Genomic DNA, 15,776 nt, shown 5'->3' on the forward strand with positions numbered 1-15,776 from the left:
TCGACCATTGTTATTGTTGTTGTTGTTTTTACCGCTACTGCTGCTATCTAACCAATTTCTTAGGTCAAATTTTATTTCCTACATCACTTTCCACTTTGGCATTACTTCATAGGTGACTTTGATTAGTAAAATTATGATTTTTATTCGAATTTGTCATCTGGGTACACAGTTACTGCTGTTTTTCCAACAATGGATAGAACCCGATCATGAATCCAATATAAGTGCCCACAATTTAAATAGATCACTCATCTGGTGCATCAGATGGGTAATCTATTGCAACTAAAGATTTATCTGTTGTAGCAGACTAGTTATCTATTGCATCAGACTGATTATCTGTTGCATCAAACTGATTATCTGTTGCAACAAATGATTAATCTATTTGGAACAACACAAATCAGCCCCTGCCACAAACCCAACAGATAACCAATATGTTCAACTCTTGCTATGCAAACTGGATTCAAAATTATCTCTTACCTCCAATCGTTGACATGTTTGTTGAGAATATAATAGACTGAATAAAAATTAAATACTCCCCCTGTCTCAAATTACCCATCCCAAAATTTTTAATTTGATTTCTCATTTTACTTGTCTTTTTTCGTCAATCAAGAAGAGATAAAAAAATTTCATGTTTTACCCTTTGCATTAATCATTTTTTCTTCAAATTAAAATGTAAACATCATTTAATAGGGGTATTATGATAAACTAGGCACGTTATTAATTATTTTTCTTAATCAATATGTCATCTCAATTTGGGACGGATAATTTGAGACAGAGGGAGTATGAATTAAAACGTCAAAGTCGTGCAACAGACTAGTTATCTGTTGAAACAAACTAGCTATTTGTTGCATCAGACTGTATATCTGTTGCAACATATGAGTAATCTGTTTGGAACAACACAAATCAGGCCTTGCCATAAACATAACAGATAAATCTTGCTATTGCTACTGGATTTAAAATTATTTCTTACGTTCAATCGTCGACATGTTTGTTGAGAAGATAATAGATAGAATGAAAATTAAATATGAATTAAAACGTCAAAGTTGATCAAACATAATTTTTTTATTAAACTAAAACAAATAAAAATGCACATACATAGACGAGACGGACTAAAAGAAAAAAATAATCTAATTATTATTATTATTGTCAGTCGGCCAATCTTCCATAGGTAATAGCAAGGCCCTCCGCAGCCGTCGGATCTCATGGAGCATCATTGCTCTAACTGCTTTCGGTTTCCAATGCAGGTCATGAACCTGCATCCGAAGTTCTTTCACGGCGTCTTGTAGAATAGCCATGTCCCACACTGGATCAATCTTATCTAGAACACATATGAATTGATAAAAAAATGTAAAAACAAAAGTAAAGAAAAGAATATCTGAATGTAATACAATGTATACTACAAATTGCCAAGAAAAAAACTTACCTGAGTCAGGGAAAGAGAAAGTAGTGGAAGTGTAATATGAAAGACAAGATGCAATAAATAAATAGAGTGTAACTGAATGAACGAATGAGTAAGGAGGGACCTATTTATAGAGGATTGAATTTGAATGAGTGGCAAAAAGGCTCCATTTATTAATTACAATTTTTATTACTGCGAAAAGTTATGACTTCAATTAAATTAAGAAATATTGTGATAAGTCATGACTTTTCAGATTATTATTATTAATTAGTTCTTTCCATGAACCTTTTTATTGAGTTGTGACAACAAATTTTATATCTGTTGCATCAGATAACTCATCTATGACAACAAATATACCATCTGTTACAACAAATAGAGAACCTATTGCATCAGATAATCTATCTGTTGCAACATACAATCTATCTTTTAAAAAAATTATCATCATATCATTAATCCAAATTTGCTGACTTTTTAATTATATAAATTAAAAAAATACCTTTCAATAACCGTTTTTTAATAAAGTAATAACCATTTTTATTGAGTTCTAGCAATAGGTTGTATATCTATTGAATCAAATAAATCATCAGTTGCAACAGATATACCATCTGTTGCAACAAATGGACAATCTGTTTTAATAGCCTTTTTGATTTCTTCTAACAACTGATACAACGGTCGCAACAGATAGGAAATTTGATGCACCAACAACATTGTTGAATGTGTTTTAGATAAAAAGTCACTTTGATTTTAATAACTGATTGTGACTTTTCACCATTTTTATTTTTAAATTTATTTTTTAAAATTATTTATTTATTATATAATAAAAAAAGTCACAATATTGGATTAATTAATTAACTTATATGATGATTGTTAAGAAAAAGGTGAACAGTCGTGACTTTTTTCCTAACAATCATCATATAAGTTAATTAATTAATCTAATATTGTGACTTCTTTTTTATTATATAATAAATAAATAATTTTAGAAAATAAATTTAAAAACAAAAATGGTAAAAGTCACGATCAGTTGTTAAAATCAAATAACCATTCTTTTGCGGTTATAAATTGTGTTTATCATTCATTTTCTTATTATTTATTTACGAACTGTTTTTCACATTAAATAATCGGAAAGTCATGTCTTTTCACTTCACCCTCTCAATAACAATAACCCTTTTTTATTAATAACCGCCTGTTGCTACATATGATCGATCTGTCGCATCAGATTAACTTTGTTGCCACAAATACTCAATCCCTACTACCAACCGTCGACATGTTGAGAACAAGGAATAAACAAATGATAATTAAATACTAAATAAGAATTAAAAATTCAAAGTCGACTACCAAAACATAGATTTTTGAATCCCTTGGGTAGATCCGATATACAAAAGGAGAAAAATAATACATATGCTAAAATAAAAAATATAACCTAATTATTATTATTATCATTACTATTATTATTATTATTATTACTATTATTAGTGTCAACCGAACAATTTTCATCCGGCAGCAGCAGGGCCCTCCTTAGCCTTACTCCGAAGTCGGCCAAATCCCTGTGGAGTTCATCAAACTGCCTTTGAAGTTTTCGCAAGGAGTCGATATGAATCTTCTTATACGAATTTGGATCAACCATATTTGTATTGTAAGTGTAGTAGAATGAAAGAGTGAGAGTGAATAAGGAGGGACGTATTTATAAATGATTGAATTGGAAGGGGTTAGTCAAACAAAAAGCCACGATTGTTCATATCCCCTAATTAAATAAAACTATTGACTTTTTGAATATGTAAATTAAAAAAAAATGGATCTAAATACAACATTTTATCTTTTATTGTATTTAGAAAGAAAAGAAAATTGCTTTAAAATAAATCTAACAGATGGGTAATCTGTTGTAAAAGATATTCCATCTGTTAGATAACTTACAACATATTGACAATCTGTTGCAACAGATGGATATATCTATTTGCTTTTCCAACAGATATGTCATATGTTACAACGGATTGATCATCTGTTGTAACAGGTGTCTATAATTGTTTCACAATTTAAACAGATGTGGCATCTGTTGCAACTTGCTAGTCATTTATTCATTCAATTTAAGCCACAGATGGTCTAGAAAGAATAAGGTGCGTGCAGATGGATGGATCCACTGTCATGTGTGAGAGTTAAGTATTACTGATAAGGTCATTGGGACAACACACACAAAGTATAATGTTTTTGTGAAAGTACTTTTTAATTGATCAGGCACTGATCATTCAAACAAGATCCTGCATTGTACAGTTAAGTTTGATGGGTTTGAATTGATAAGGCTGAGGTCCCCATGTAAATGGTGTAGATACCCTATTACGATTACTGATGCTTGTTGCTCGTGTTAAGTTTTCAAAAGGGATTAATATTTGGCGCCATTGCAGAGATCCAATAGCGATTGAACTTAACTTTAAGTGTGAATTAAACTCTAAAAAGGCCTTCGAATCCTCGCACTGCATCAAACAAGAACGGAATACCAATATAAATTCCCTTGACCTAAATTTATATGGAAGGGTTGATCGAGAAGATGATTATACGTTAGAAGGAGTTGAAGGAGAATGCCTGCGAGAGAAAGGGGAGTTGACGAAAGATTATATCATCTGAGAGATAATTAAAGAAGATACATAGGGTAGAAAGTAACTTCTAGCGAATCTGACCGATGAAATTATCTTAAAACATGAGAAATCTAAATCAAGTACAAATATGAAAGTGTATCCGGTAATGTAAATTCGTCTGTTGTCTCTCTGAAAGAAAAATAATACAGATGGACACTTTGCTAGGGAGCTATGACTAGGTAGCATGGTCGGGATTATCACCTAGATAAAAAATAGCAGAAGACTAAGAAAGCAGACTTACGAGCATCGAGGGTTGAAATGATGTACAGTAAGTCTAGAAAACTTCTGCCAATAGAAACTGCAGTTAAAGTAAGAAATCTAAGCGAAGGCAGAAATTTTTGAATTTTAAATTGTATCTCATGCCTTCTTGTTTGTGGTTTTGATTAGGTCCACTAGTGTTGTAATACTCCATTTTCCCTAACTTAATTTAAGTCTTAGTAGATGAGTAATCCCATACAAAATTTTTGAAATACTCAGCATTTTTCATTTTAGAGCCTTCCATTGTGTAGGAAATTCAATTAGTTTTCCAACGATATAAAATTCACCCAAATTCGATACCCAGGTAAAGAGTTAGAGCCATTTTTGTAAGACATGTACCACCTGGAACGTCAGCGCATCATGGAGCCAAGCCAAATGGCAATTGTCACTTCTCAGTTCACAATTGTCCTTTTTCAGTGTTCTGTCGTGATACCACCACATTGCGTTAATGTACCAGTTCCCAGTTGTTAATTTCTAGTAAGGGACCGCGATTGTGCTGTCATATGCCAAATTCTCAGATGTCAATTTCCAGTGACACGGCCAGATAGCGTCGCGTCGCGTCAAGGGCTCAGTTTGGAAAATTTCTATGAAAAATTAAAAGGATGCCCAAGTTTAAAATAGTCTTTTTCCATGATTTTATTATGCCCAGATACGGTATTTAATCCCTAAAAACGTCCTTAGCTACTCATTATTCAATTCACCCCTAAATTAAAATCATTCTTTCTCAAACTAACAAAACCCTAGCTCTCAAGGGATCAAGAACAAAGCTCAAGGATTCACCAAGAACTTCAAGAAACTCACAATTAAGGTATGTTAGATGTTCATCCATGGATCCTTACCTTCCATGGAGCCCAAGAATCCTTTTTCAAAATACAAGTTTTGGATTTCATGAATTGTATGTTTGAATTTGATTGTATCCATGTTCATGATGTTGTTTGGGTTTCAATCCATGATTTATTATAATTTTCCATGAAATTAAAATAGTTTATGTGATGAGTTATATGAATTGCATGCTAAACCCTTAAACTTGAAATTGAGTATTGTATTCATGATGTTCATGTGTTGGCCATTACCATGTGAACTAATCCATGCTACCCAAGTGTTTGCTAAATTGCCTATGTGCATTGATTAGTGAAAGTACGACATATTATTATGTGATCCCATTCATGTACAAGTTCATGTATATCCAGTGTTTGACAGAATGTCTAAATGTGTGTATTATTAGCAAGCAAGTAGTGTTATACCTTTATGGTCATGCTATGTTTTATCTTTTATGATATCGAGTCTTGAGGGTATTTAATACCTGACAATTTTGCTGTGTACTTAGAGCCAGTGTCAGTTACAGAATAGTATTAGTCATGTCACGATCAGTAGAACCCATTCAGTTAGAAAACTCAGGAAAACTCAGTAAACTCTGTATCAGTCTAGTCTAGTTTAGTATACTCAGTTTAGTGTCTTTCAGTTAGAAGTAGGATTCAGTATCGAGCTAGCCTAGTGATGGGGTATCACCCGTTAGTTAGGAATGGGTCCCTAGAAGAAATCCCTAAGCTCCAGAACTACGTAGCTAGCGTAGGTTATGAGATGTCACCCGTTAGATACGACTGGCATACTTAGGGATCACCCGCTAGTTTAGGACTGATCTCAGGGGTCACCCATTAGTTAGGATTGAATCCACAGTAGTTGTTAGTACCCGTGGCACAGTGCTAACACCCTTCTAATTAGGGTTACAGATTGGACTCCAACTCAGTTATCTTATCTTATTTGGGGCATGTCGGTTAGATGATTACCTCCCATAGTTTCAGTTTCAGTTCTTTGTCTAGAATTTCAGATTATCAGTTACTCAGTATCAAAACTCAGTACTTAGCTTCAAAAAAGCTCAGTTACAGTATACATATATGCATAGTATTGCATACTCAGTATTTAAAGCAGTATCATTATCCATGTACTCTCATGTTCAGCTACTCTATATCATTTAGTCAGTTATTGTTCTTGTATATGAACCCTTGCATTCAGCCTTACCTTATTTAGCATACCATACATTCCCACGTACTGATCGCATACCCGTTTCTTGCTCTATAATGTTTCATATTATAGGTTCGAACGCTCAGATTCCTGACCACGTTTAGCCAAATTCAGCCAATAATAGCAGATTTAGTAGTGAGTTCTCATCGAGGATATGTTTTTATTTCAGTATTTCAGTTTATCAGTAGCACCATAGTTAGTTAGTTGGGGGCTTGTCCCATCGACTCCACTTTCAGATAGTTCAGATTAGAGGCTTTCAGACTAGAATTTCAGATAGTATTCAATTTTATGAATTGTTATTTCAGATGTTATGATTTATCAGTATTTAAGATGTTTTGAACCTTATGGCAATTCAGCCAAATTCTGCATTAGTTGCAGTATTATTATTCAGTGCTCACAGTAGATATCAGTCATGGGTTAGCTTGTGGTCCTTCGGGGTCATAAGCACCGTGTGATGACTAGGGGGTAGTCTCGGGTCATTACAGTTGTTGACCTGATCGAAACCACAAATGAGATTGAAAGATAGATTGAGTTTCATTACTTCCTTAGCAATATGGATTAATTGATTGTGTTTTCTTGCCTTAGCATGCTTTCAACATTCCTTGGAGAAGATCAGAGTCTTGTTGTGGTATGTGAATCCCTATAATTTTTAAGCTTGCGTCCAGCTTGCCGATTTGATCTTCAAGTTTGTCGTTGATGTCTTTGAAGTTGGTATAGAGTTCTTGGTCTCTTGTGAGCTCGATCAGGAACAGTTTCTCCTTTAAAGATGTGGCATTAAAGAAGGCCTTCATAACACTTTCTTCAGAAGCCTTAAAGGATACATGGAGGGTCGTTGTGTTTATTTTAGGTCAAAATAAGTTGATGCACACTCAAGATGTGATCACAACTGTTGAATAACTCACTTTTATCGAGCGTTGCTCAATGCAAATTGCTCAATCAAACTTTAAAGGATTTGATAAATTAATAAGCAAGGAGTTACGTAATGTTTGATCTAAAACGACTCTACGAAGCCTATCAAATATTACGTAACTCCAGGCTCATTACCCTATCAAAAAACTTTGATCGATTTAGTGGACAAATCAAACGAGCTCAATCTCTCAGCCTTTCTACTGATCGCTTTTCTCTAATATAGATGACAAGATATCCACCATGCAAAAGTCTACACTGTCGCTAAAAATGCTTGCCAGGGCGCAAGTCTTAAGAAGGAATCAACAATAATCTCTTAATATCAAGTGATATTGAGAGATTCCTAGTCATGCCTTCCCAAGACTTTCGCTACGAAAAGAATTTCTGCTGATGACAAGATATCCTCTATGCAAAAGTCTACACCATCAGCAGAAATCTTGCCAGAGCAAAAGTCTTCAAAAGACATTATTAATAATGTACAAGGGCCACAGAAGAACAATTATCAACTCTTCTATCTTGCTCAAGTATCCAGAATTTTTTTTTTAACTCTTCTGTCTTACACTGTTGAGCAATATACAGAGGAGTTGAAATGTACAACAAACTTGTACATGCTCAACAGTGCAAGACAGAGGAGTTGAAATTTTTTTTTTCTGAATACTTGAGAAAGACAGAGGAGTTGATAATTTTTCTTCGGTGTCCATTGTACATTACTAATAATGCCTTCTGAAGACTTTCGCTCTGGTAAGATTTCTGCTGATGGTGTAGACTTTTGCATGATGGATATTTTGTCATCAGCAGAAATTCTTGCCGTAAAAGTCTTAGGAAGGCATGACTAGGAATCTCCCAATATCACTTGATATTGAGAGATTACTGTTGATGCCTTCTGAAGACTTGCACCCTAGCAAGCATTTCTGGCGACTGTGTAGACTTTTACATGGCGGATATCTTGTCATCTATATTAGAGAAGAGCGATTAGCAGAAAGTCTGAGAGATTGAGCTCATTTGATTTGTCCACTAACTCGAGCAAAGTATTTTGATAGGGTAATGAGCCTGGAGTTACGTAATGTTTGATAGGCTTGGTAGAGTCGGTTTAGATCAAACATTATGTAACTCCTTGCTTATTAATTTATCAAATCCCTTGAAGGTTGGTTGAGCAAGATGCATTGAGCAATGCCTGATAAAAGTGAGCTATTCAATGGTTGGGACCACATCTTGAGTGTGCATCAACACATTTTGACCTAAACATACACAGCGACCCTACATGTATCCTTTAAGGCTTCTGAAGAAAGTATTTTGAAGGGTTTCTAGAATGCCACAACTTCGAAGATAGTGTTCCTGATTGAGCTCACAAAAGATCAGGAACTCTATACAAACTTTAAAGACGTCAACGACAAACTTAAAGACCGAATTGGCAAGCTGGAGGCAAGCTTGAAAATTATTGGGATTCACATACTACAACAAGCCTTTGATCTTCTCGAAGGAATGTTGAAAGCATGCTAAGGCAAGAAGACACAATTAATTAATCCATATATCTAAGGAAGTAGTGACACTCAATCTGTCTTTCAATCTCGTTTGTGGTTCCGATCAGGTCAACAATAGTAGACCTAATTGAAACCACAAATAAGAAGGCATGGGATGCAATTTAAAATTCAGAAATTACCGCATTCGCTTAGATTCCTTACTTTAACTGCAGTTGCTATTGGCAAAAGTTTTCTAGACTTACTGTACATTATTTCAACCCTCGATACTCGTAAGTTTGTTTTCTTGGTCTTTTGTTATTTTTTATCTAGGTGATAATCCCGACCACGCTACCTAGTTGCAACTCCCTGGCAAAGTGATCATCTACACTATTTTTCTCTTAGAGAAATAACAGGCAGATTTTTTAATACCAGATATAATTTCATATTTGCACTTGATACAGATTTCTCATGTTTTAAGATAATTTTATCGGCTAGATTCTCTAGAAGTTACTTTCTACCCTATGTATCCTCTTCAATTAGCTCTCAGATAATATATATTCTTTTATCAACCACCCATTTTCCCTCAAAGACATTCTCCTACCGTACCTTCTGGCATATAATCATCACCCTGAGCAACCCAACCATATAAATTTGGGCTAGGACAATAACTATATTGATTTTTCGTTCTTGTTAGATGCAGTGCTAGGCTTCGAAGGCCTTCTCAGATTTCAATGCACCCTAAAAGTTAGTCCAATCACTATTGAATCTCTTTACAATGACACCAAAACTAGACCCCTTCACAATGCTTGACACATAAACATGAGCAACAACCGACATTAAATCTTAATAGGGTATTAGAACCATATTCATGGTCTCTCAGCCTTATCAGTTCGGACCTACCAAACTTAATTGTAAAATTATAGATATCTGATTTGAATGATCAATGACTAATCAGTAAAAATAATATTCATAAAATTAGTGTACTCTATATGTGTTTCTACGATAACATTATCAGTAATACATACCTCCCACATATGAAGTGGTTCCATATGCATGTAGATTATTCCTCCAAACCTATCTTTACTGCAGCCTCTCGTATTGGTCGGGCAAAAGTTGATTAACTTTCAGCTCCTTATATCTACAAAGAAAAGGAAAAAAATTGATGTCACAAAAATAACATCATCCATCTGTTACAATAGATGTAGAGTCTATTGCATTAGATGTGGAGTCTGTTATATAAGATGTTGAATCCGTTGCAATAGATATTGAGTCTGTTGCAATAGATGTGGAGTTTGTCGCAACAAATGTGGAGTCTATTGCAACAGATATGGAGTCTGTTGGAATACATCAAACCAGTCTTGCTGGTGGTTTGATTTGTTCCAACAGTTGCCCTGTTTGTTGCAACATCAACAACAACATAAATACAAAGAAACAACAAATAAAATACATCAACAACAAAGAAACAACAACATTTATTCCAACATCATCAACAACTAAGAAGCAATATCCTTTGTTTCAACACCATCAACAACACCACACCACAAGTTCCAACAATACCAACCCCACCAACAACATCAATTACAACATCAACAATAAAAAACAAACAAAATACATACAAAAAAAATAATACTGCCAACAAGGCTTTTAAACTTCTCCCAACAGATGACTTTTTTCGTATATTATAAAAAAAATTCTTGATTCGTTTACTCAACACTTAAAAGCTCCTTCAATTTTTTTAAATAAATATTATATGGGTAAATGGTAATTAAATAAAAAACATATGTAAATAACTTATAAAAGAAGAAGATGAGAATGAAAGAGCAATAGTGAATAATACCTTAATGTCAAAAGGGGATCAAAATAACAATTTCAGTCGACGAAAGATATGGATCGGTTTATATCCGAAAGGATCTTTATGAGAAAGCGAAGAGAAAAGACAAAAAAAAAAAGACGTGATAACCCTAAAGAGGAGAGAAAGAAAAAGATGAGAGATGAATAAAATAAATTTAGGGCTAAAACTGAAGGAGAGGAGAGATGAGATAATTCTAGATGTATTGTGTACGTTGACGTGGATTTCAATATTCATTAATTAATATAATTAATATTCATTAATAATTTGAGGGTCACGAGGAAGACTAGTGACATTAAAAAGACAAGATAAGACTACTCAATGAATTAATGTTTGAGTTATCCAAGAAATATTTTTTACTGCATTTTGTAGTACTACTTTATGTACTCGGATAGAAGCTTGCTTTAAAATTAAAAGAAAAAAATATTTTCAAATAGATATGTCATCTGTTGCAACAGATAGCAATATTTGTTTAAAAATCCCAACAACACAGTCATCTATTATAACAGATACAAATATCTATTTAAAAATCCCAACAGCTTAGTCATTGTGACAACTGATGCAAATGTCCATTTGATAATTAAATCAGATATGTCATCAGTTACAACAGATATTAATAGCTATTTAAATATCCTAAAAGCTCAGTCATCTGTGACAATAGATATAAATGTCCATTTAATAATTAAATCAGATATGTTACTTGTTACAACAGATATCAATATCTATTTGAAAATTTCCAACAGCTCAGTCATCTATCACAACAGATGCAAATGTCTATTTGATAGTTAAATCAAATATGTCATCTGTTGCAATAGATATAAATATCTGTTAGAAATTTCCAACAACTCAGTCGTTTGTTCCAACAGATTTTATTGTAATTAATTTAGGTGGAACTAGGGATAAATGAATGAGTTCATAGGGTCAACTACAAATTCAATTGATTCTTTGCAATTGCATGGTGTTGGTATTGCGTTCATCCCGATCCGAGTCGTCGATCGATCACTCTAAGTTGAAAAGATTCTCATTAACGTAATGTTAAGCTAGTACCTAAATTGATTTAGGTGGAACTAGGGATGAATGGGTTCTCATTAACTTAATGTTAAGATAGAACCTTAATTGATTTAGGTGGAACTATAGATGAATTATTTCATAGGATCAACAATAACTTCAATTGATTTTTTGCAATTGCATGGTGTCGGTATTGTATTCATCCCGACCCGAGTCATCGATCGATCACTCTGAGTTGAAATGAGTTCTTATTAACTTAATGTTCAGATAGTACCTAAATTGATTTAGGTAGAACTAGGGATGAATGATCTCATAGGGTCAACAACAACTTCAATTGAGTCATTGCAATTGCATGGTCTTAGTATTGCGTTCATCCCAACCCGAGTCGTTGATCGATCGCTCTGAGTTGAAATGAGTTCTCATTAACTTAATTTTAAGATATTACCTAAATTGATTTAGGTGGAACTAGGGATGAATGAGCTCATAGGTTCAAATACAACTTCAATTGAGTCATTGCAATTGCATGGTGTTGGTATTGCATTCATCTCGACCCGAGTCGTCCATCGATCACTCTGAGTTGAAATGAGTTCTTATTAACTTAATGTTCAGATAGTACCTAAATTGATTTAGGTAGAACTAGGGATGAATGATCTCATAGGGTCAACAACAACTTCAATTGAGTCATTGCAATTGCATGGTCTTAGTATTGCGTTCATCCTAACTCGAGTCGTCGATTGATCACTCTGAGTTGAAATGAGTTCTCATTAACATAATATTTTAAAAACTATATCTTTTGAAATTTTAAAAATTAATTAAGATCATTCGGACCAAATTAACAATTTCAAAACTTGTCATTCTTTTCCAAAATTACAAATCAACCCATACAAATCATCCATTTACAGAAAAAACTTTTTCTCATTTAAAAATCTTAAGTTCTCGCTCCTCTCTCTCTCTCTCTCTCTCTCAATAATACAGACAACAACTACTTAAAATATTGCTCAACCCTTCAAAACAGATCAATTTTCTTCCCATTTTTAACCACATAGTTGTTATTTTTGACTTCATTCTTGCTTGTATCTGTTGTTTTCTCTGTCTTCATAGGTAACAGAGTTCGAGAAGAGTTCTACATTTGTCTTTATTCTAAAAATTAGGGTTTTTTAGTCAATGATGAAAAAGAAGATTTTTAGTTGTATTATCTTCGAGAATGGGATAACAATTTTGTGTTTTAATGCTAAAAAAAGTAGAAAGCACCCGAGAAAATCCTAGTTTTTGTCTCAGTGTTTTATTGACTGTCATGGTATTGTTGAATGGTGTTTGTCGTATTGTTGGTGGATGTTGTTGATGGTGTCAGTATTTGTGTTTTTGGTAGTGGTGTAAGTGGTCTTGGTGTTGGTATTGGTGGCATCAGTGGTGGTCTTGGTGGCATTAGTTGTGGTGTCGTTGGTCCATCTGTTGCAACAGGTGGAAGATCTGTTGGGAGATATTAAATAGATCTTCAAACAGATTCCCCATCTATTCCAACTGATGGGTTATCCATTGGAGTATTTTTTTGTAATGTTGCATAATAAAATTTATTGAAATTTGTCTTACCATTTTTTGAAAAATTATGCAAACATCAAGTGCAATGTATTTTTTGTTTTTCTATTGTTTTTAGTTAAAAGATGTCTCCCAAAAGAAAAGAAACAGAAAAAGGATCAACTTCTGACCACTCAACAAAAAAGACTAGAGTACAGATAGATTCAGAGGAACTTCCTAAACAATCTCAGTTAGAGAAAAATGAAGCTGTGGAAAGTGATAACTCCTTCTTACCAATGGGACATGAATTAATATCAAAATCCCAGCATTATCCTGTCAAAACCATTAGTAACGACAAGATTTGAGTTGCGATGCCGATAGATAACCCTGACAAAGTAACTGGTGATCTTGTACTTAAATGTCAGTTGGGGAAATGTTTTGATAAAGTTAGGAGTATTATGAAGAATGAAAACATAGATGGATTTTTTTAACAAGAGTTGCTTTGCATACTTTTTTGAGCTGCCTGCGGACCGCACTCTCCGTTTCTTAATGAGCATGGTATATGGTCTTCTCAAGTGCAGGATCAAGTACGCGGGGGATGATAAAGATTTGAAAGAGGGCAAAAAAAGATGGATGAAATTTGGATCAACTACTGTGGCATGTTGGTTTATTTTACATTGGATGAGTTTGCCATAGTGATGGGCTTGAGATGCGATCATCTAGAAGAACCTCTCATCAAGGAAACACCCTACAAAGGGTTCAAGAAACGCAAGGGAAAAAAGATGGGTTGTTTAGAATTGTTGGACGTAGCTACAAAGAGGATGATTTGATGGTAGATCTCGAGGATAAAAACATACCAAAGCACTACAGGGAGAAATTGTGCTAAGTTTGATTTGTCTATTCCGTTTTATTAGTAAGAAATGTCAGGAAAGTCACAGAAGATAATTTGTTAGCGCTTGCTGATAATTTTGAAAAATTTAATGATTATCCCTGGGATATGAAAGCTACTACTTGACTGTCAAATATTTACTGACAAAGCTATGTCCAAAGACTACCACATTATACGGCTTTCCTTAGGCTTTCATGGTAAAATTGATCACTATTTTTACTCATCTATTAATTTATATTGAATATAGTTATTATGAATTTTTTTTACTTGCTTCCTGTTTATATTTTTAGGCATGGGCATATGAAGCCATTCCTTCCCTCAGAAAGCAGTTTAAGGTTTACCCGGATAAGGTTTCTCATCCAAAGATCCTTAGGTGGTTGGCTGCAAATGAAAGTAAAAATATTAAGGAGGATGATCTATTTAACCCTCTGGATGATGCAGTACGTCTTCTTCCAACTAAAATAATTTGCATCAAAGAAAGATATTGAAATAGATGTGCCTTCTGTTGCGACAGATGGATCATCCCTCGCAACAGATTACCCATTAACTCAACTGGTGCAATAGATGGGTAATTTGTTGTGACAGATGATCTATATTTTGCAATAAATTAACCATCTATTGCTTTGGTTCTCTGAACCAGACTCAACAGATTATGCATCTACTACAAATTAGGCAACAGATGGGTAATCTGATGTAACATATTGTCAATTTGTTTTGACATACAGATCAGATGTTGCGGTAGCTAGATCGTCTGTTGCATAAGTTGGTTGTGTTAACATATAATCCAACTGACTGCATATTATTACTATATAATTTAAATGTCTCCTATCATTTTTTATAGATTGTGCATCCTTGAATCGTACCTTGTAATACACCCGTACCTTTTCTAGCTAAAATCTATCCCTAGAATGTTAAGGGATAGCTTCCAAAATGAAGAATAATTATTTTATGTGGAATTTTCCAGATTTAGACTTCCCATTATGTTAAAAACTTAATAAGATTTCCAACGATATAAGATTCGCCCAAATCCGATACTTGGTGAAGGAGTTATGACATTTTTAAGTTGACAGTGTGCCACCTGGGCACTTAGCGCATCGCGGAGAAGGCAAAATCCGCAATTGTCAAATTCCAGTGGTCCTCCGCGATAGCCCTGCATCTCGGAGAAGCCCAAATTCCTAATTTTCCTATTCCAGTGAGATTCTGCAATTCTGGCGCGTCACTCCAAGGGCCAAAATAGCAATCCAAGGGGCACCGCCATTGTGACACATCGCGGTGAATGCCCAGTTCCTGCTCGTCCTTTTTAAGAGATCCACCGTAATAGTGGCGCATCGCGGTGGCCCAGTAAATTAGGATTTTTGGTCGATTTCCAGTTCTGATTTAAAGTTTAATAGGGGCATTTTGGTCAATCCCCAGGGCCCCAATTCATCCAAAACACATCATTAAGCATATACCAAAGCACTTTATGCTTATTTCATCACTTTTCTCTCAAAATAAAACCCTAGATCATCAAAGTTCCTTCTCCAAGAAACCCAATTCTTCCATTAATTATCCAAGGAAATTCAAGATTAAGTATTTCCAATACAAGAACTCTAAGAATTCATCTTCAAAGCATCAATAGAGATTCAACATTCAAGTTTTAGCATCTAGTTCATCAATTGAGGTATGTGGGGTTATGAACAAGGACAATCCTTTCGTTCTTGTGCCCAAAAACTTATTTTAATTCTAATTTTACTGATTTTATATGATTTCCCATGAAACCCAAGTTAGGGTTTATACCCATTGTTGTTATTTACAAGCTTATGAGATTTCCAGTGATTTCGAAGTTTAATTACATGGTTATGTTCAT

This window comes from Capsicum annuum, chromosome 3 (genome assembly GCF_002878395.1).
Source record: "Capsicum annuum cultivar UCD-10X-F1 chromosome 3, UCD10Xv1.1, whole genome shotgun sequence".
Classification (NCBI taxonomy): Eukaryota; Viridiplantae; Streptophyta; class Magnoliopsida; order Solanales; family Solanaceae; genus Capsicum; species Capsicum annuum.